General features: G+C 51.1%; 1 protein-coding gene across 17 annotated transcripts in view; it reads left to right on the top strand.

Moving 5' to 3' along the window:
• Positions 1-14,360, top strand: part of DAB1 (DAB adaptor protein 1) — a 534,753-nt gene that overhangs the window by 296,134 nt on the left and 224,259 nt on the right. For all 17 annotated transcript variants that reach the window (XM_064146935.1, XM_064146933.1, XM_064146950.1 and 14 more), the window contains one exon: positions 5,632-5,703. The gene's annotated coding sequence lies outside the window, so the exon portion shown is untranslated. The remainder of the gene's footprint in view (positions 1-5,631; positions 5,704-14,360) is intronic.

Here is a 14,360-nt window from a genome sequence, read left to right as displayed (position 1 = left end):
GGCAGGGACACCTCCCACTAGAGCAGGTTGCTGAAGGTCTCATCCAACCTGGCCTGGAACACCTCCAGGGAGGGAGCAGCTGCAGCCTCCCTGGGCAGCCTGTGCCAGTGTCTCACCACCCTCACTGCAAAGAACCCTTTCCTAACACCCATTTTCAGTCTCCCCTCTGCCACTTCAAACCCATATCTTCTCATTCCCAGACCTTGTCAATAGTCCCTCCACAGCCTTCCTGTAGCCCCCTTCAGATCCTGCAAGGCCACTCCAAGGTCTCCTCCAAGCCTTCTCTTCTCCAGCCTGCACAGCCCCAACTCTCTCAGCCTGTGCTCACAGCAGAGCTGCTGCAGCCCTCTCACCATCTTGGTGGCCTCCTCTGCACTGCCTCCAACACTTCCATGTGCTGCTTGTGCTGGGGGCTGCAGAAGTGCCCCCAGGAGTGCAGGTGGGGTGTGAGGAGAGCAGAGCCAAGGGGCAGAATGCCCTCCCTTGCCCTGCTGCCCACACTGCTCTTGCTGCAGCCCAGCACAGGGTTGTGTCTGGGCTGCACTCACCCTGCAGTGTCCTGCTGAGCTTTTTTGCATCAGCCCAGACCCCCAGGGCCTATTCCTCAGGGCTGCTCTCAGCCATTCCCCACCCAGCCTGGAGCTGTGCCTGGGACTGCACCCACCCAGGTACAGGTCCTTACACTTGGCCTTGTTGAATACCATGAGGTTGTCCTGGGCATAGCTCTGTAGCCTGCCCAGGTCCCCATGGATGGATCCCTGTCTAGCAATTTGACAGGGCTGGGCGCTAGGTTGGACTGGATGTTCTTGGAGGTCTCTTCCAACCTAGTTGATTCTATGACTGCCACACAGCTTGGTGCCATCTGCACACTTGCTGAGGGTGCACTGATTTCTCTGTCCATGGCACTGGCAAAGATGTTTAACAGCACTGGTGCCAGCTCTGACCCCTGAGGGATGCCACTTGGCGCTGCTCTCCAGGTGCCCTTGATCACCTCTCTCTGGTGCCACTGTCCAGCCAATTGCTTACCCAGCAGTGCTGCACCCCTCATGAACAGCTTCCCGAAGTGCTGAGCTGTCAGTGGGATTTTCACTGGGACACTGTGTGGCTTTGAACTGGCTGCTGGCTGTCTGTTTACCCAAGCCAGAAGCTTGGAGTGAGAGTCAAAACTGTGTCATTTGCGTGCCCTGGCTGCCGCAGCTGCCCCTGCTCCCTGCACCGCTCACTTAAAAGCCCTCCACAGCTCTGGATGGCTGGAGCCTTCTGCCTGCCTTCTCTTCCTCCTTCCCTGCCTGTCCTTATCGCCTTGTGAAACAGAGAAGCCCAACTGCCTGTGCCTTTCAAAGCCGAGGGCTCAAGTCTTGAACGATGCTGCTTAGCACGGAGAGCTTTTTAAAGCAATTGAAAGGTTGCATTGCCTGGTTTGGAGAAACAAAAGCTGAATAAGGACTGTAACACTTAACTACCAATTCCACTTTATTTTTCTCTAATGCGGGCTAAGCTGCCTTAGAGCAATCTTTTAAATGTAATGATTGAGACTATTATGGGAAATTCTATACAAAGCAACATATTTTTTTTTAATGCAGCCTAAATAATAAGTAGGGCAAGGTTTTAAATGAGGCTGGAGTAATGAATGCTCTGCTATAATTCTGATGATAAATTTCCCCCGAGGATAAAGTGGAAGAACAGAAGCAGGCTCTATTTAATCATGCAAGTTAAAGGGATGCAGCCCAACAAATATTTATAGAGGTGTACAGGTTTTCTGACCTTTGCTGGGATGTTCTTTGCCCCTTTTCAGCTGGGAAACTTAGCTGAGATTCAGATTTTTTTGGCCTGTAGTAATTAGGAGGAGGAATTGATCAGGTAGGGTCAAGTGTTTCTTTGATGTGTATGGAAATTGCTACTTCTTGCAGGCTGGAGAGTTAAACCCCCTCAACTGACTCATTGCTTTATAGCTGTTTTGTTCATCAGTGAATCTGAAAAGCTTGCTCTGAGTGCATATACAGCATGTGATGACATTTACTCCACCTGCAGTCCTCTGTGCGGTTCTGGAGCCCTCAGCACAAGCAGGACATGGAACTGTTGGAGGCAGTGCAGAGGAGGCCACAAAGAAGCTCAGAGGGCTGCAGCAGCTCTGCTCTGAGGACAGGCTGAGAGAGTTGGAGCTGTGCAGGCTGGAGGAGAGAAGACTTGGAGGAGACCTTGGAGTGGCCTTCCAGTGTCTGAAGGGGGCTACAGGAAGGCTGTGGAGGGACTATTGAAGAGGTTTAAAGTGGCAGAGGGGAGATTCAAAGTGGATGTTAGGAAAAGGCTCTTTGCAGTGAGGGTGGTGAGACACTGGCACAGGTTGCCCAGGGAGGTTGATCAAAGATTCCATTGGGTGTTTCTGTGTGCCACAACCTCCCTGGAGGTGTTCAAGGCCAGGCTGGAAGAGGCTGTGGGCAGCCTGATCTAGGGTAGGGTGTCCCTGCCTATGGCAGGGGGTTGGAACTAGATGATTCTTGTGGTGCCTTCCAACCCTGGCTGATTCTGTGATCCTAGGTTGCCTTCCTGCAGCTCTCCATGCAGAACATTAAGAAGCCCTGTGCAGTGCATTGCATCGCAGAGGTGAGATCTGGGCTGCTGCATGCCGAGCAAACTCCAAAACCTTGCCCTGTGCCCCAGTGTCAGGTGTAGACCTACCCTTGCCATGCCTGCACCAGAGGCTGTTTTCCTTCAAGGTGGTGCTTCTTGGCTGAGCTTTGTCCTGGTCTTGAGGAGACAGAGGCAAGCATGACTTCAGAGACAGACAGTGGAAGAGCCACTGCTGACATCTGGCTTAGCCTGATCCTGCTTGTTCTGCAGGGCCACACATGCTCGGGGCAGAGTTGGGCAATCAGCCCACAAACAACTGTTAAAAGCAGGGTGCTGCGCTGGGCTTCAGCTCAACCCATAGCAGCATTCACTCGGCAGAGGCAAGCCCCTGAAGATTGCTGTGCTGGTGATCAATACTTAAAGCATCTATTGATTTCCAATCGAGCTGTTAACTTTTTAGCTCTTCAAAACGCTCTGGATATCAATTTTCGCCTCGCCTGATGTTCGTTGTGATGCTGAAGGTTCTGACAGTGAGCAAACCTGGGTCTCATCTGGCCAGAGGATTAGATCTACTCACTTCCAAGACCCCAGCGAGCCAAGATTTACTTGGCTTGTGTAAGCAATCAAGGTAGCAATCTGTGTTTAAGGCAGTGACCTAGGAAATGCTTTCATTGTAGCCACAGTGCTTCTTAGTCTGTGTAGTCCATCTCTGAAATGATATAATGGAGTAATTAATAGCACTGTTTATTACATTGGTGTTGTTTTCCCCTAATAAAGCCTGGGAAAGGAGCCCGAGGTCCACAGCTCTGGCTGCTGGTGGCTGGCTGTTATTTAAGCAGTGAGACACACATGGTAAGCAGTGCGTCTCGATGTGATTATGGCTCCAGCAGTGTTAGGAGGCACAAGGTCAAAAGGCTCAGTGCCTCTAACTACCTGAGAAGTGCCATGTAATCCCCTGCAAATGGGCTGTCTGCTATGGCTTATTGCTGTGTCAGGGAGGGAATTAGTTCTTTTTTCCAGGCAGCCACATGAATTACCTCTCTAATTGGCACAGGTATGACATCACTGACTGCTACATCAAAAATCTTCTTGCTCTTGGATTTTTTTCACCTTAATTTCAACTTCAGATCATCTGAAGAACACAAGGGAACAAAATCTTTACACTGAGGGTGATAGAGCACTGAAACAGGCTGCCTGGAGGGGTTATGCTTAGAATCAAGCAGGTTGGAAGAGAGCTCCAAGCTCAGCCAGCCCCACCTAGCACCCAGCCCTGCCCAACCAACCAGACCATGGCACTAAGTGCCCCAGCCAGGCTTGGCTTCAACACCTCCAGGCACAGCCACTCCACCACCTCCCTGGGCAGCCCATTCCAATGCCAATCACTCTCTCTGCCAGGAGCTTCCTCCTAACATCCAGCCTAGACCTGCCCTGGCACAACTCCAGACTGTGTCCCCTTGTTCTTCTGCTGCTTGCCTGGCAGCAGAACCCAACCCCACCTGGCTACAGCCTCCCTGCAGGCAGCTGCAGACAGCAATGAGCTCTGCCCTGAGCCTCCTCTGCTGCAGGCTGCACACCCCCAGCTCCCTCAGCCTCTCCTCACAGGGCTCTGCTCCAGGCCCCTCCCCAGCATTGCTGCCCTTCTCCAAACACCTTCCAGCACCTCAACATCTCTCTTGAATGGAGGAGCCCAGAATTGGACACAGCACTCCAGGTGTGGGCTGAGCAGTGCTGAGCACAGGGGCAGAAGTGCCTCCCTTGCCTTTCTGGTCACAGAGACATGCAAAACCTGTATGGACATGTTCCTGGGTGTTTTACTTTGGGTGATCTACTCTTGAGACCTCTTCAGAGGTCCCTTCCAACACTTACCATGCTGGGACTGAGGTCGTGTTTACCTGCTGGCTCATGCTCCCAGTGCTGCGTCCCATCTCCCTGCTGTGGGAAGGCAGGCACCGCTTGTGCACGTGGGGTGAATCGCTCTGTGGTAGCCTGTGTGTCACCATCGGGCTCTAAAGAGGGGCTGTAAAGGGTCTGTAGAGCTGGTGGCACACAAGCTGTGGCCTGACTTGCAGTGCCTAGAACGTTGTTTAGTCTCAGGAACTGGAGCAGTGAAGGCAGGGCAGGCAGTGAGGCGAGTGCTTGCAGGTGCAGGCGGCACAGGCAGGGTTTCGGAATCGCTGTGCAGCCATCAAAGTGTTTGAGCCTAGCCCTGTCTGTTCCTTTTGATTGGCAAACATAACCCCAAATGATAAACCCATCCTGATTTACTGTTACTGTGGGGAAAGTAAGTACCACATGGGTTACAGCTTTGCCAGCCCGGGCTGGTGAGGGGCAGGCTCCAGGAAGGATGCTCTTTATCTCAGTGATACTGAGAGGACCACAGGCAGTTGCTGCTATTTCAGAACAGGGAGGATGAGAGGCTCCAGAGATTTCTCCTTTTCCTCCCCCCCAGTTTAAGCTGCAATAGGATTAAAAAGACAGTCCCCAGGAAGCTTTCTGCAGCCCTTAGGGCTTCTTTCACTGGCTTCTAGCCAGCAGTCACTCCAAGAGGGGAGAGAAAAACCTCCAGTAAGTCCTATGATGAGTCCCAGGGATGTTTTTCCTTTGGGAAGATGAGAACAGTTGCCAGAGGTTGTGGCTCACCTGCCTGTCACATGTGCTGGTCGGTGGGAGGAAAGCATCTGTGCCAGAGAGGTGCACACCCCAGAGGTTGAGGGGATGCTGTGAAAGGTGCTGCTCAGTTGCAGTGGGGCTGGGGGGCAAATCATCATCCTGTTAGAGGGCACAAAAATCAACAAATAGTTTTTGAGGAGCAAAAGGAATCTGTCTCCATAACCCAACCACAGGGCTTTTTTTTCCTTAGATAAGTTACAGAGGTAATGATACCTCTGCAGTGAACTCAATTAACCTCCTGCAGCCTTCTGTGTGACAGAGAATCCTAAATCTATCTTTCTTTTTTCTTATGAGTGTGTGTGTGTGTGTGCAAGATTTGAAGCTACTCGAACTTAACCTTCATAAATGCCATTTCCTAATTGGTCCCCATTTGTTTGGTCTGTTTTGCAGTGAGAAAGACATGGTGGCTGTGAGGGGGATCTAGTGCCCATGGTTGAAGAGAGCTGTCCACCCAGGAGCCAGGTAAGGTTGTGTTATTGTTGCCTTTACTGTTGCCAATCTGTTGCTTATGTGTGGGTGCATTTTTGGTGTTTCCCTTGTTCAGTGCTGTTATCAGGTGACCTTAAGGAATCTAGCTTGGTTTCTCTTCCCTGATTGGTATAAATGGGCACCTATTGTCAGTTAAGAACTGTGTGGCTCTCCTCTGCTGTGTAGATGGGCATCCCTTGCCAGTTAAGAACTGTGTGGCTCTCCTCTGCTGTATAGATGGGCATCCCTTGTCAGTTAAGAACTGTGTGGCTCTCCTCTGTCTGAGGCTGGTGCATTTGGGGTGTTCTTTGGAAGTTCAGTTAATAAAAAAGATATGGAGACAAGTGGGTCTGCTGCTGTCCTCAGCAGAGCTCCTGAGGTCTCCTGGCGAAGCCACTGCTTCTTTCTGCCCAGCAAGAGCCTGCCCTGGGTGGGGTGAGAGCTCTTAGCTCAGCACGCAGCCAGGGAGCAGCGTGTGGGAGGTGGTTAGGAGGCAGTGAGCAGCCATCAGCTCTTTTTGTAAGGGGTGAAAGGCCAAGGTCCCACTTACCCTTTTCTTTTTCATTCATTTTTAAGCTAAAACAACTCTAAAATGTAAACTGTGCACAAAGGTCTCCAGATGTACCTGGAACTCTTAAGAATTTGGTGTGGCCTTGCTGCTGGGGCAGGTGAAGAAAGAGTCTGATGGTCACAGGTGTTGGGTAGGAGGTTGGACTTGATGATCTCCAAAGTCTTTGCAACCTGAGTGGTTCTGAGGACGATCCTGTGTATCTAGGCTGCTACAGCTCAGCTTCCCTGTCAGTCTCCCCTCGGCTCTCTAGTGCAAGCTCGTAGGTGCATGTTGTGTTAGGAGACTCGGGGAGTGTTTGCTCCTGCCTCTCTGCTGAGATGTTGACACGAGCACAAGCTGCACGGAGCAGAATGGTTTTTCTGGGAGGGAGGATGTCAGCAGTAAATGAGAAAACAAGAGAAATGGATGATCCCCCATAATGCAAACCGTATAATATAATCATTGTTGTTTGATGAAAGAGACACTTGGAGCAACTCTCAGTGCCCTGCTAGGTATGCCTGGATTTATTATTCAAAAAGGCACAATCAAATCTCTCCATTCAGTTGACAAATGGGAGCTATTCAGTCCAGTGTCTGCCTCTTTATTTAGAGCATCTCGCGGGGTGATTTATATGCTAGCTGCAGATCTCCCAAACCAGTTTTAATTAGCAGCATTGGCTATTAGAATGAGGGTCCTGTAACCTCCCTGTCATACACGTCCCCTTAAAAGCAAATAGAACTCTTAGTCTTTGCCAGACAAGGCTGCTCTGTCGTGGAGGTTTTTTGTGCCTGTGCTGCCAGCAGGAAAATGTACCTGTGCTTTGGGAGCTCAGGGGATGCATTGTCTGCAGCGCCAGGGTGGGCAGGCAGGGGAGATCAATGGAGGTAAAGCCGTTCACTGCAGTGCCTTGGAGAAGCAGGGCTCTCCGTGGGGCATTAGCACTGCCATCACGCGGGAGCCTGCACATGTCACAAGTGATTGTGGTTCTGGGAACCGAGCGAGCGCCGAGGATGCCAGTGCCAGCCGCTGGCACCGGTGCGTCTGGGTTCCCCTCTGGGTTTCTGTGCCGAAAGGGTGGCGCATCTGAGGCGGCAGGAGCCCTCAGCTCGGCCTGTCCTGTGCTTGGAGCGTTCCCAGCGTTGTGTTTTCCTGTGTGGGTTGTCTGATGATGTGTGTAACCATGTCCCCAGCTGTCCCCCTAGCCACGGAGCGGCTCTGCCTCGTGGTCTAATTGGTACCCCTGAGGTAGGGAGCGGGGCAAGGCGCAGCACAGCGGTGAGTTGGGTAACGGCACTGCTTGGAGTCTCCGCTGTTTTCACACATCTGCTAGGAATGTCATCCCTCTGAGACCTCTGCCTGGCTGTCAAACCTGAGAGCAGCCCAGGTTCACACATTATTTGGGGGAGCAGTGATTGGCAGAGCAATCGCAGGTCTCTTGTTGTGGGTTGGGCTCATTCTGGGAGGAACCCAGGCCAAAAGAGCGCAGGAAAGATGAAGAGTGTGTTTGGTGGTTTATGCTCAGTGTGTAGCATGCAGAATGGGCTGTGGTTACCTTCCCACTGCTCTTTTGTTTTTGCAGTCCTTCTGTCTCCACATCAAATAAGCCTTTGTGCTCCTTGTCAGCAGCGTGCAGTGTCTCTGTGTACCTGTAAGCTCCATCTTTGGTGCATCCCTGCGCCGAAGCTCCGCTGCCACCTGCAGCTGGGTGGTCCTGCTGTAGCTCTGGGCGTTTGGCAGCAGTCTGCTGCCAGTGACATTCCCTCTGGGCAGCAGGAAAGCCCTGGTAAGCATTAACTTTGAGATTGACAACAATGGGAAAAGGGAGGACATGAGCGCTGGACCTGGTGGATGGGAGGCTGACCATGAGCCAGCAGTGTGCTCTTGTGGCCAGGAGGGCCAGTGCCGTTCTGGGATGCATTAAAAGAGATTCTCCTGCTCCTGTGCTCTGCACTGATAAGGCTGCATCTGGAGTACTGTGTCCAGTTCTGGGCTCCCCAGTTCAAGAGGTATATAGAACTGCTTGAGAGAGTCCAGTGCAGAGCCACAAAGATGCTGAAGGGAATGGAACATTTGTCTTGTGAGGAGAGACGGAGGGAGCTGAGACTCTTTAGCTTGAGGAAGAGGAGCCTGAGAGGTGACCTCATCAGTGGCTATAAATATGTGCAGGATGAGTGCCGGGAGGCTGGAGCCAGGCTCTGCTGGGTGATGCCTCATAGGGGCACTGGGTGGAAATTGAGGCATAGCAAGTTCCGTGTGAACACAAGGAGGAATTTCTCCCCTGTGAGGGTGACAGAGCCCTGTGACCTGGTCACAGTGTTTCTGTGTGTCCATCCCTTGGAGGAGGTTGAGGAAGCAAGCCCTAGATGAAAGAGTGGAGACTTCCTCACTGCCCTACCACACTGTGAATGTGTGCTGCTTAGGAGACTGGTGGGAAAATTGGGAGAAATAGGAGAACAGGGCATAGAAAGCCCTCTATAAACAGGCTGGAAGTGATTTCGGTCAGAGAGGAGTGTGCGTAGGAATCAAAGTGGATCCTGTGATTGACAACTCAGAGCTGGGGTGTGCAGCCTGGAGAAGAGAAGGCTCAGGGCAGAGCTCATTGCTGTCTGCAATTACCTGAAGGGAGGCTGTGGCCAGGTGGGGTTGGGCTCTGCTGCCAGGCAAGCAACGACAAAACAAGGGGGGAGCAGTCTCAGGCTGTTCCAGGAGAGGTCTAGGCTGGCTGTTAGGAGGAAGTTGTTGGCAGAGAGTGATTGGCATTGGGATGGGCTGCCCAGGGAGGTGGTGGAGTGGCCGTGGCTGGAGGTGTTGAAGCCAAGGCTGGGTGGGGCACTTAGTGCCATGGTCTGGTTGGTTGGGCAGGGCTGGGTGCTAGGTTGGTCTGGGTGAGGTTGGAGCTCTCTTCTGACCTGCTTGGTGCTATGATGGGCACTGCAGCCAGGACAGCCATGGGTTGCTCACAAATGCATGCCAGCACAGTGAAAAAGGAGCAGTCCTCTGGGGAACCTGAGTCACATACACTGAGTTGGGTTTTGTTTTTTTTCACCTACAAAATTTCTGTTTAGATTTTCTTTCTCCATTTCCTTCTCTGAGCATATTGATGAAGCACATTGTTTAAGGAAGCTTTCAAATAATGAACATCTTTGGGCTTGTCTTTGAGCCAAGTGAGCAGTAGTGGGTAAAGCTGTCTTTGGATATTAGCCTAAGTGCTTTTCTGATAGAGGGTAGGGCTGAGTTTGATAGTGTTACCTATTAGCGATTAGAAGGCAAGGGCCTGTCGGTGTGTCTGCGCTGCAGCGTCGGCTTGGATTGATAGATCAGGCATTATGCATTTCATAATTGTAAAACTGGCCCTGAAAGTAATGAGATTTCCTCTTAAACCTCCTCTTTTCCCCAGTGTTTGGAAAGCGTTTTGAAGGCTTGGCTTGAGGGAGTGGGGAAAGGAGGAGGAGGAGGGAGACCGGCGTGGTTCATAGCCGCTTGAATCTGAATCTGCGGCGTGCAGACTGAGCTCTGCCAGAGAAAGGTGCTTGGAAATTACCAAAATATTAACATTGCAATTATTGAACATGGATAATAGTTATGAATTATGGATCAGCCAGGTTAGCAGTGTCACAGCTAGAGAAAGGTGTGCTGGGAACGTGAGGGGAAATGATTGAGGATTTCCTCTTAATGTTTTCATACACTCCTCTCAGCAAAGGAGGTTGCTGCTCCCTTTGCTGGTCCCCAGGAGCTGTGAAGGAGGCACCTGCTGTGTGGAAGGACAGTTGTGCCACCGTGGCATTTCAGTGTGCCAGCCCAGCTGGCAGGCCCCAGGTTCTGAGCTTTATTTGATGGCGTCACCAGTGAAATGTCCTGGTGTGGGCATCTGCAGTGGGAGTCGCTGCCGTCCCTCGTCTGCTGTCCCTATGCAGATGCTGGGCTGGTGAAGGAGCATGGCTCTAACTTTGCTGGTGACCTGCTACCTCATCTTGAGGAAAAATAGCTTCCTGTGGCCGCCTCTCAGTTCCCCTGTCTGTAAAAGAGAGGCTAATGTCCTGTCATACTTGAGCAAAGTGTTTTGACATCTGCAAAGGAAAAGCATAACTTGGCGGTGCAGAGCGAGTATCCTGCTGCCAAGTGACTCCAGCAGGAGCTCTGGGCAGCACTTGCTGCCTTTTCCCTCTGTGATTGGTGAGCCCTGGGGGTTGCTGTGGCAAGAGGACATGTCCCTCTTCACTTTTATGGGAGCAAGCTCTTGGTCTTTTCTCCCAGGCAACCAGCCACAGCACAAGGGGACACAGTCTGGAGTTGTGCCTGGGCAGGTCTAGGCTGGATGTCAGGAGGAAGTTGTTGGTAGAGAGAGTGATTGGCATTGGAATGGGCTGCCCAGGGAGGTGGTGGAGTCACCGTGCCTGAAGGTGTTGAAGCCAAGGCTGGCTGGGGCACTTAGTGCCATGGTCTGGTTGCTTGGCCAGGGCTGGTTGATGAGTTGGGCTGGAGGAGCTTGAAGGGCTCATCTAACCTGCTTGATTCTATGTCGATAACACACAGTTGCTCTTCCATGGGTTATTCAGTTTGCCCCTGGCTGGATGAGCTTAGAGGTCTCTTCCAGCCTGGTTGGTTGGATGATTCTGTGTTGGTAACAGACAGTTGCTCTTCCATGGGTTATTCAGTTTGCACCTGGCTGGCTTCTTGCCTTTCCTTTCGCCGCATTCTGCACACAAACCCAGATTTGCTTTTGCTTCGTTTTGTGGAGAGGAGCTGTAATGTGTTTGAATGGTTTGTAAGTTTATTAACTTTGGAGATTCAGTGACCTTTGTTAATCAGGAAGGGGGAGGGCTTTGAGGTCTGCAGGAAGAATTAATCATATGTAAACTGTTTGTTTTTAAAAGTCTCCTGCTGAATTTGGGATTTCCCAAGTAGCCATCAAAAGGTCAGAGGCAGAAGCTGTGAGCAGCTGGGAAGAGGGCAAGTGGAGAGCAGCGTGGGAGGACAATCAGTCCCAGAGCAGTTTCAGAAGTAGGGAGAAACCTGTGGTAACACCTGGCATGGAGAAGGCCCCAGAGTGTCTGAGACACTGGACTCAAGCCAGAGACTTGGAGTAGCTAAGCAAACAACTTAAAGACTAGCAGCAGGGCTACCAGCATGCTCTTGTGCTATGTGCATTTGCCTGCATCACTCTGCTGGTTTAAAGGCAACTTTTTGTGCTTTCAGCAAAGCATCCTTTGGCCCTACAAGACTCTACAGTTCTGTGCTCAGTTCTGGGCACCTCGTTACAAGAGGGATGTGCAGGTGCTGGAGCCAGTGCAGAGAAGGGCAGGGAAGCTGGGGAAGGGCCTGGAGAATAAATCTGATGAGCGAGTGAGTGAGCAGGGGATGGGTAGTGTGAAACAGAGGAGGCTGAGGGCAGAGCTCATGGCTGTCTGCAGCTCTCTGAAAGGACATTGTGGAGAGGCTGCTGCTGGGCTCTTCTGCCAGGTAATCAGTGATAGAAGAAGAGGGAATGGCCTCAAGCTGCCCCTGGGTAGGTTTAGACTGGACATTAGGAAACATTTTTTCCTGGCAAGACTGCTCAGGCACTGGAATGAGCTGCCCAAGGAGGTGGAGTCACCAACCCTAGAGGTGTTTGGAAGTCATTTGGATGTGGTGCTTGGGGATACGGTTTAGGGTGAACTTGTAGAGTAGGGTTCTGGGTTGGACTTGGTGATCCTTGAGGGGCTTTTCCAACTGGCTTGTTTCTGTGATTGTGTGGCTTAAAGAAACCATGAGAGCTTGGATGAAGTTTGCAGTCAGGAGCTGACATCTCAGCTGGAGTTGCAGTCCCCTCTCCCAGGCACATAGGCTGCAGGAGTCTCTGCAACTGCAGATTTTCCCTTGTGGACCCTGCCACTTTCAGCTGTTAGTGAGAGCTTCCATTTGTCCCTCTAAGCCTTCCCAGCACTGCAGTGCTGCAGTGAGGACCGTTCAGATTGCAGCTCCCTTTCCCTGCTGAGAACAAGTCCCAGAGCTGTAGTGAGGCAGGATGCCCCAGGTCCTTCCAGACAAGGCACCGTTTGGTTTGCAGAACACCACACCATGGCACATGGGAGGGTTTACCCAGCTGCTTCTTTGCCAGTACAGGGGGAGGACATCTTGAGCACTCTTAACCCTTTGTTCCCTTGCAAGCAAGCAGAGGGAGGAAGGTGGCACCCTCCCAGGTGCCATGTCTGCTCTTCACTAGGGATGTATTTAGGGCCTGATTTGTGCCAGTGTTTTAGAGGGACCTTACTCCAGGATGGCTCAAAGCCCAGGGACTTCTCAGCTCACTCTGCAGCATGGGCATTGCCCTGCTTCTCAATGATTAAAGAACTCAGCTTTTAGAGTCCATTCCTCAAAAACATTAATGGAAAAGTTATGAGCTGGAAACGTTTCTGTCCGATCCAGAACTCACAGAAAGTCTGGAGATGAATGATTTAAAGACTATGAAAAAGCATAAAGAGGTTGAGGTGAATTTACTGCTTTGTTCAGTGCCACAGACTGTGTGAGGGCTCCTCAGCATGAATTAAAGAAAGGTTCCAGCCATGAGATATTACTGTTTAATTCAGACATTTAGTAGAGTCAGGGAGAAGACAGTGATGTAACTGCCCAGCCAAATAGGCTTTCCTGTGCTGGGTCCCACCTGTGATATATGTGGCCCTGTTTCTGTGTGGACAGTGTCAGAAGAGATAACATCAGAAGGGATAAAAGGTAGCTGTGGAAGGAAGGATTTACCTGGAGCAAACTCTATCTACAAATAGCTGGCACATCACCCACCCCTAACCACAACAGGTCATTGTTGAAAAGCTGTTTTGGATGTGAGTGAGGATGTTCTCCTGACCTTCACCAGCCTCAGTGCATTAATAAATCAGCTACATCTGCACCTGGCTCCTAGCAAATGGCAGTGAGTTCTGCAGGACAGTGCATTCAAAACCACACACAACATCTTAGAGTCACAGAATCAACCAGGTTGGGAAGGACCTCCAAGCTCATCCAGCCCACCCTAGCAACCAGCCCTGACCAAGCAACCAGACCATGGCACTAAGTGCCTCATCCAGGCTTTGCTTGAACCCTTCTAGACCCTTCTTGAACACCTCCAGGTGTTGAAGGGCACTTGCAGGGCACTTCTCAATGTAATGTTTGTCCCAGTCAGCTGCTGCTGCATTTTGGTACCAAGAAGATACCAAGAGAACCTGGTACAAGAGAATCTGCCTTATCCTTGTTAAACCACTTGCCCCTCAAGTGTATCACCCCTCCATCCCTGGTTATTCATCCCTTCTCCAGGCTGAAGAGGGCAGCAGTTTTCCTGGCCTCTAGAGATATTTACAGTGTCTGAGATTTTAACTGATGGTTCATAGAATGGTTTAGGTTGGAAGGGACCTCAAAGCTCAGCCATAGGCAAGGATACCTCCCACTAGAACAGGTTGCTCAAGGCCTCATCCAACCTGGCCTTGAACACCTCCCTGGGCAACCTGTGCCAGTGTCTCACCACCCTCACTCCAAAGAACTTCTTCCTGACATCCAGTTCCAGTCTCCCCTCTGCCACTTCAAACCCATTCCTCCTGATCCTCTCATTCCCAGACCTTGTCCCTAGTCCCTCCCCTGCCTTCCTGTAGGTCTCCTTCAGATACTGAAGGGTAGTTTAGTTTTCTTTTCTCTTTGAGGTCAAGTGTGCCAGAGGTTCAGTCAGGGTTAGCTATGCTTCCTGGCTTGGTATTTTAAGTGTCACTTCTTGTTTTTATCTCTCTTTATCTTCCCCTTGACTTTCTGACCACTTCTGTTTACAGATGTGGGACTTTGCTGGAGCTTTTGTTTTTGCTGGAGTGTGTGGAGGAAGTAGAGGTGGCTGAAGCAGAGAAGAGCACTGTGCCTGTGCCACTTCTGTGCCAGAAGATTAATTTTAGCCTTCTGGAGGCTTTCTTCCCCTCTGATATTGTTGTTACTGTTTCAAGGTGTGATGGTTTGGGAGTTCCCTGCCTCCCCACTGTTACGAAATCGCTCAGGCTAGACTCAGCTGGCTGGAGGTTAAGGAATGAAGCTTTATACTCACAGCTCAGCACAAGAGACAAGCAGGTAGTTACAGTAGTTACAGCTATAGACAGAA

This window comes from Pogoniulus pusillus, chromosome 8 (genome assembly GCF_015220805.1).
Source record: "Pogoniulus pusillus isolate bPogPus1 chromosome 8, bPogPus1.pri, whole genome shotgun sequence".
NCBI lineage: Eukaryota > Metazoa > Chordata > Aves > Piciformes > Lybiidae > Pogoniulus > Pogoniulus pusillus.
Note: the sequence above shows the minus strand (reverse complement) of the source record. Positions and strands in the feature narration are given on the sequence as shown.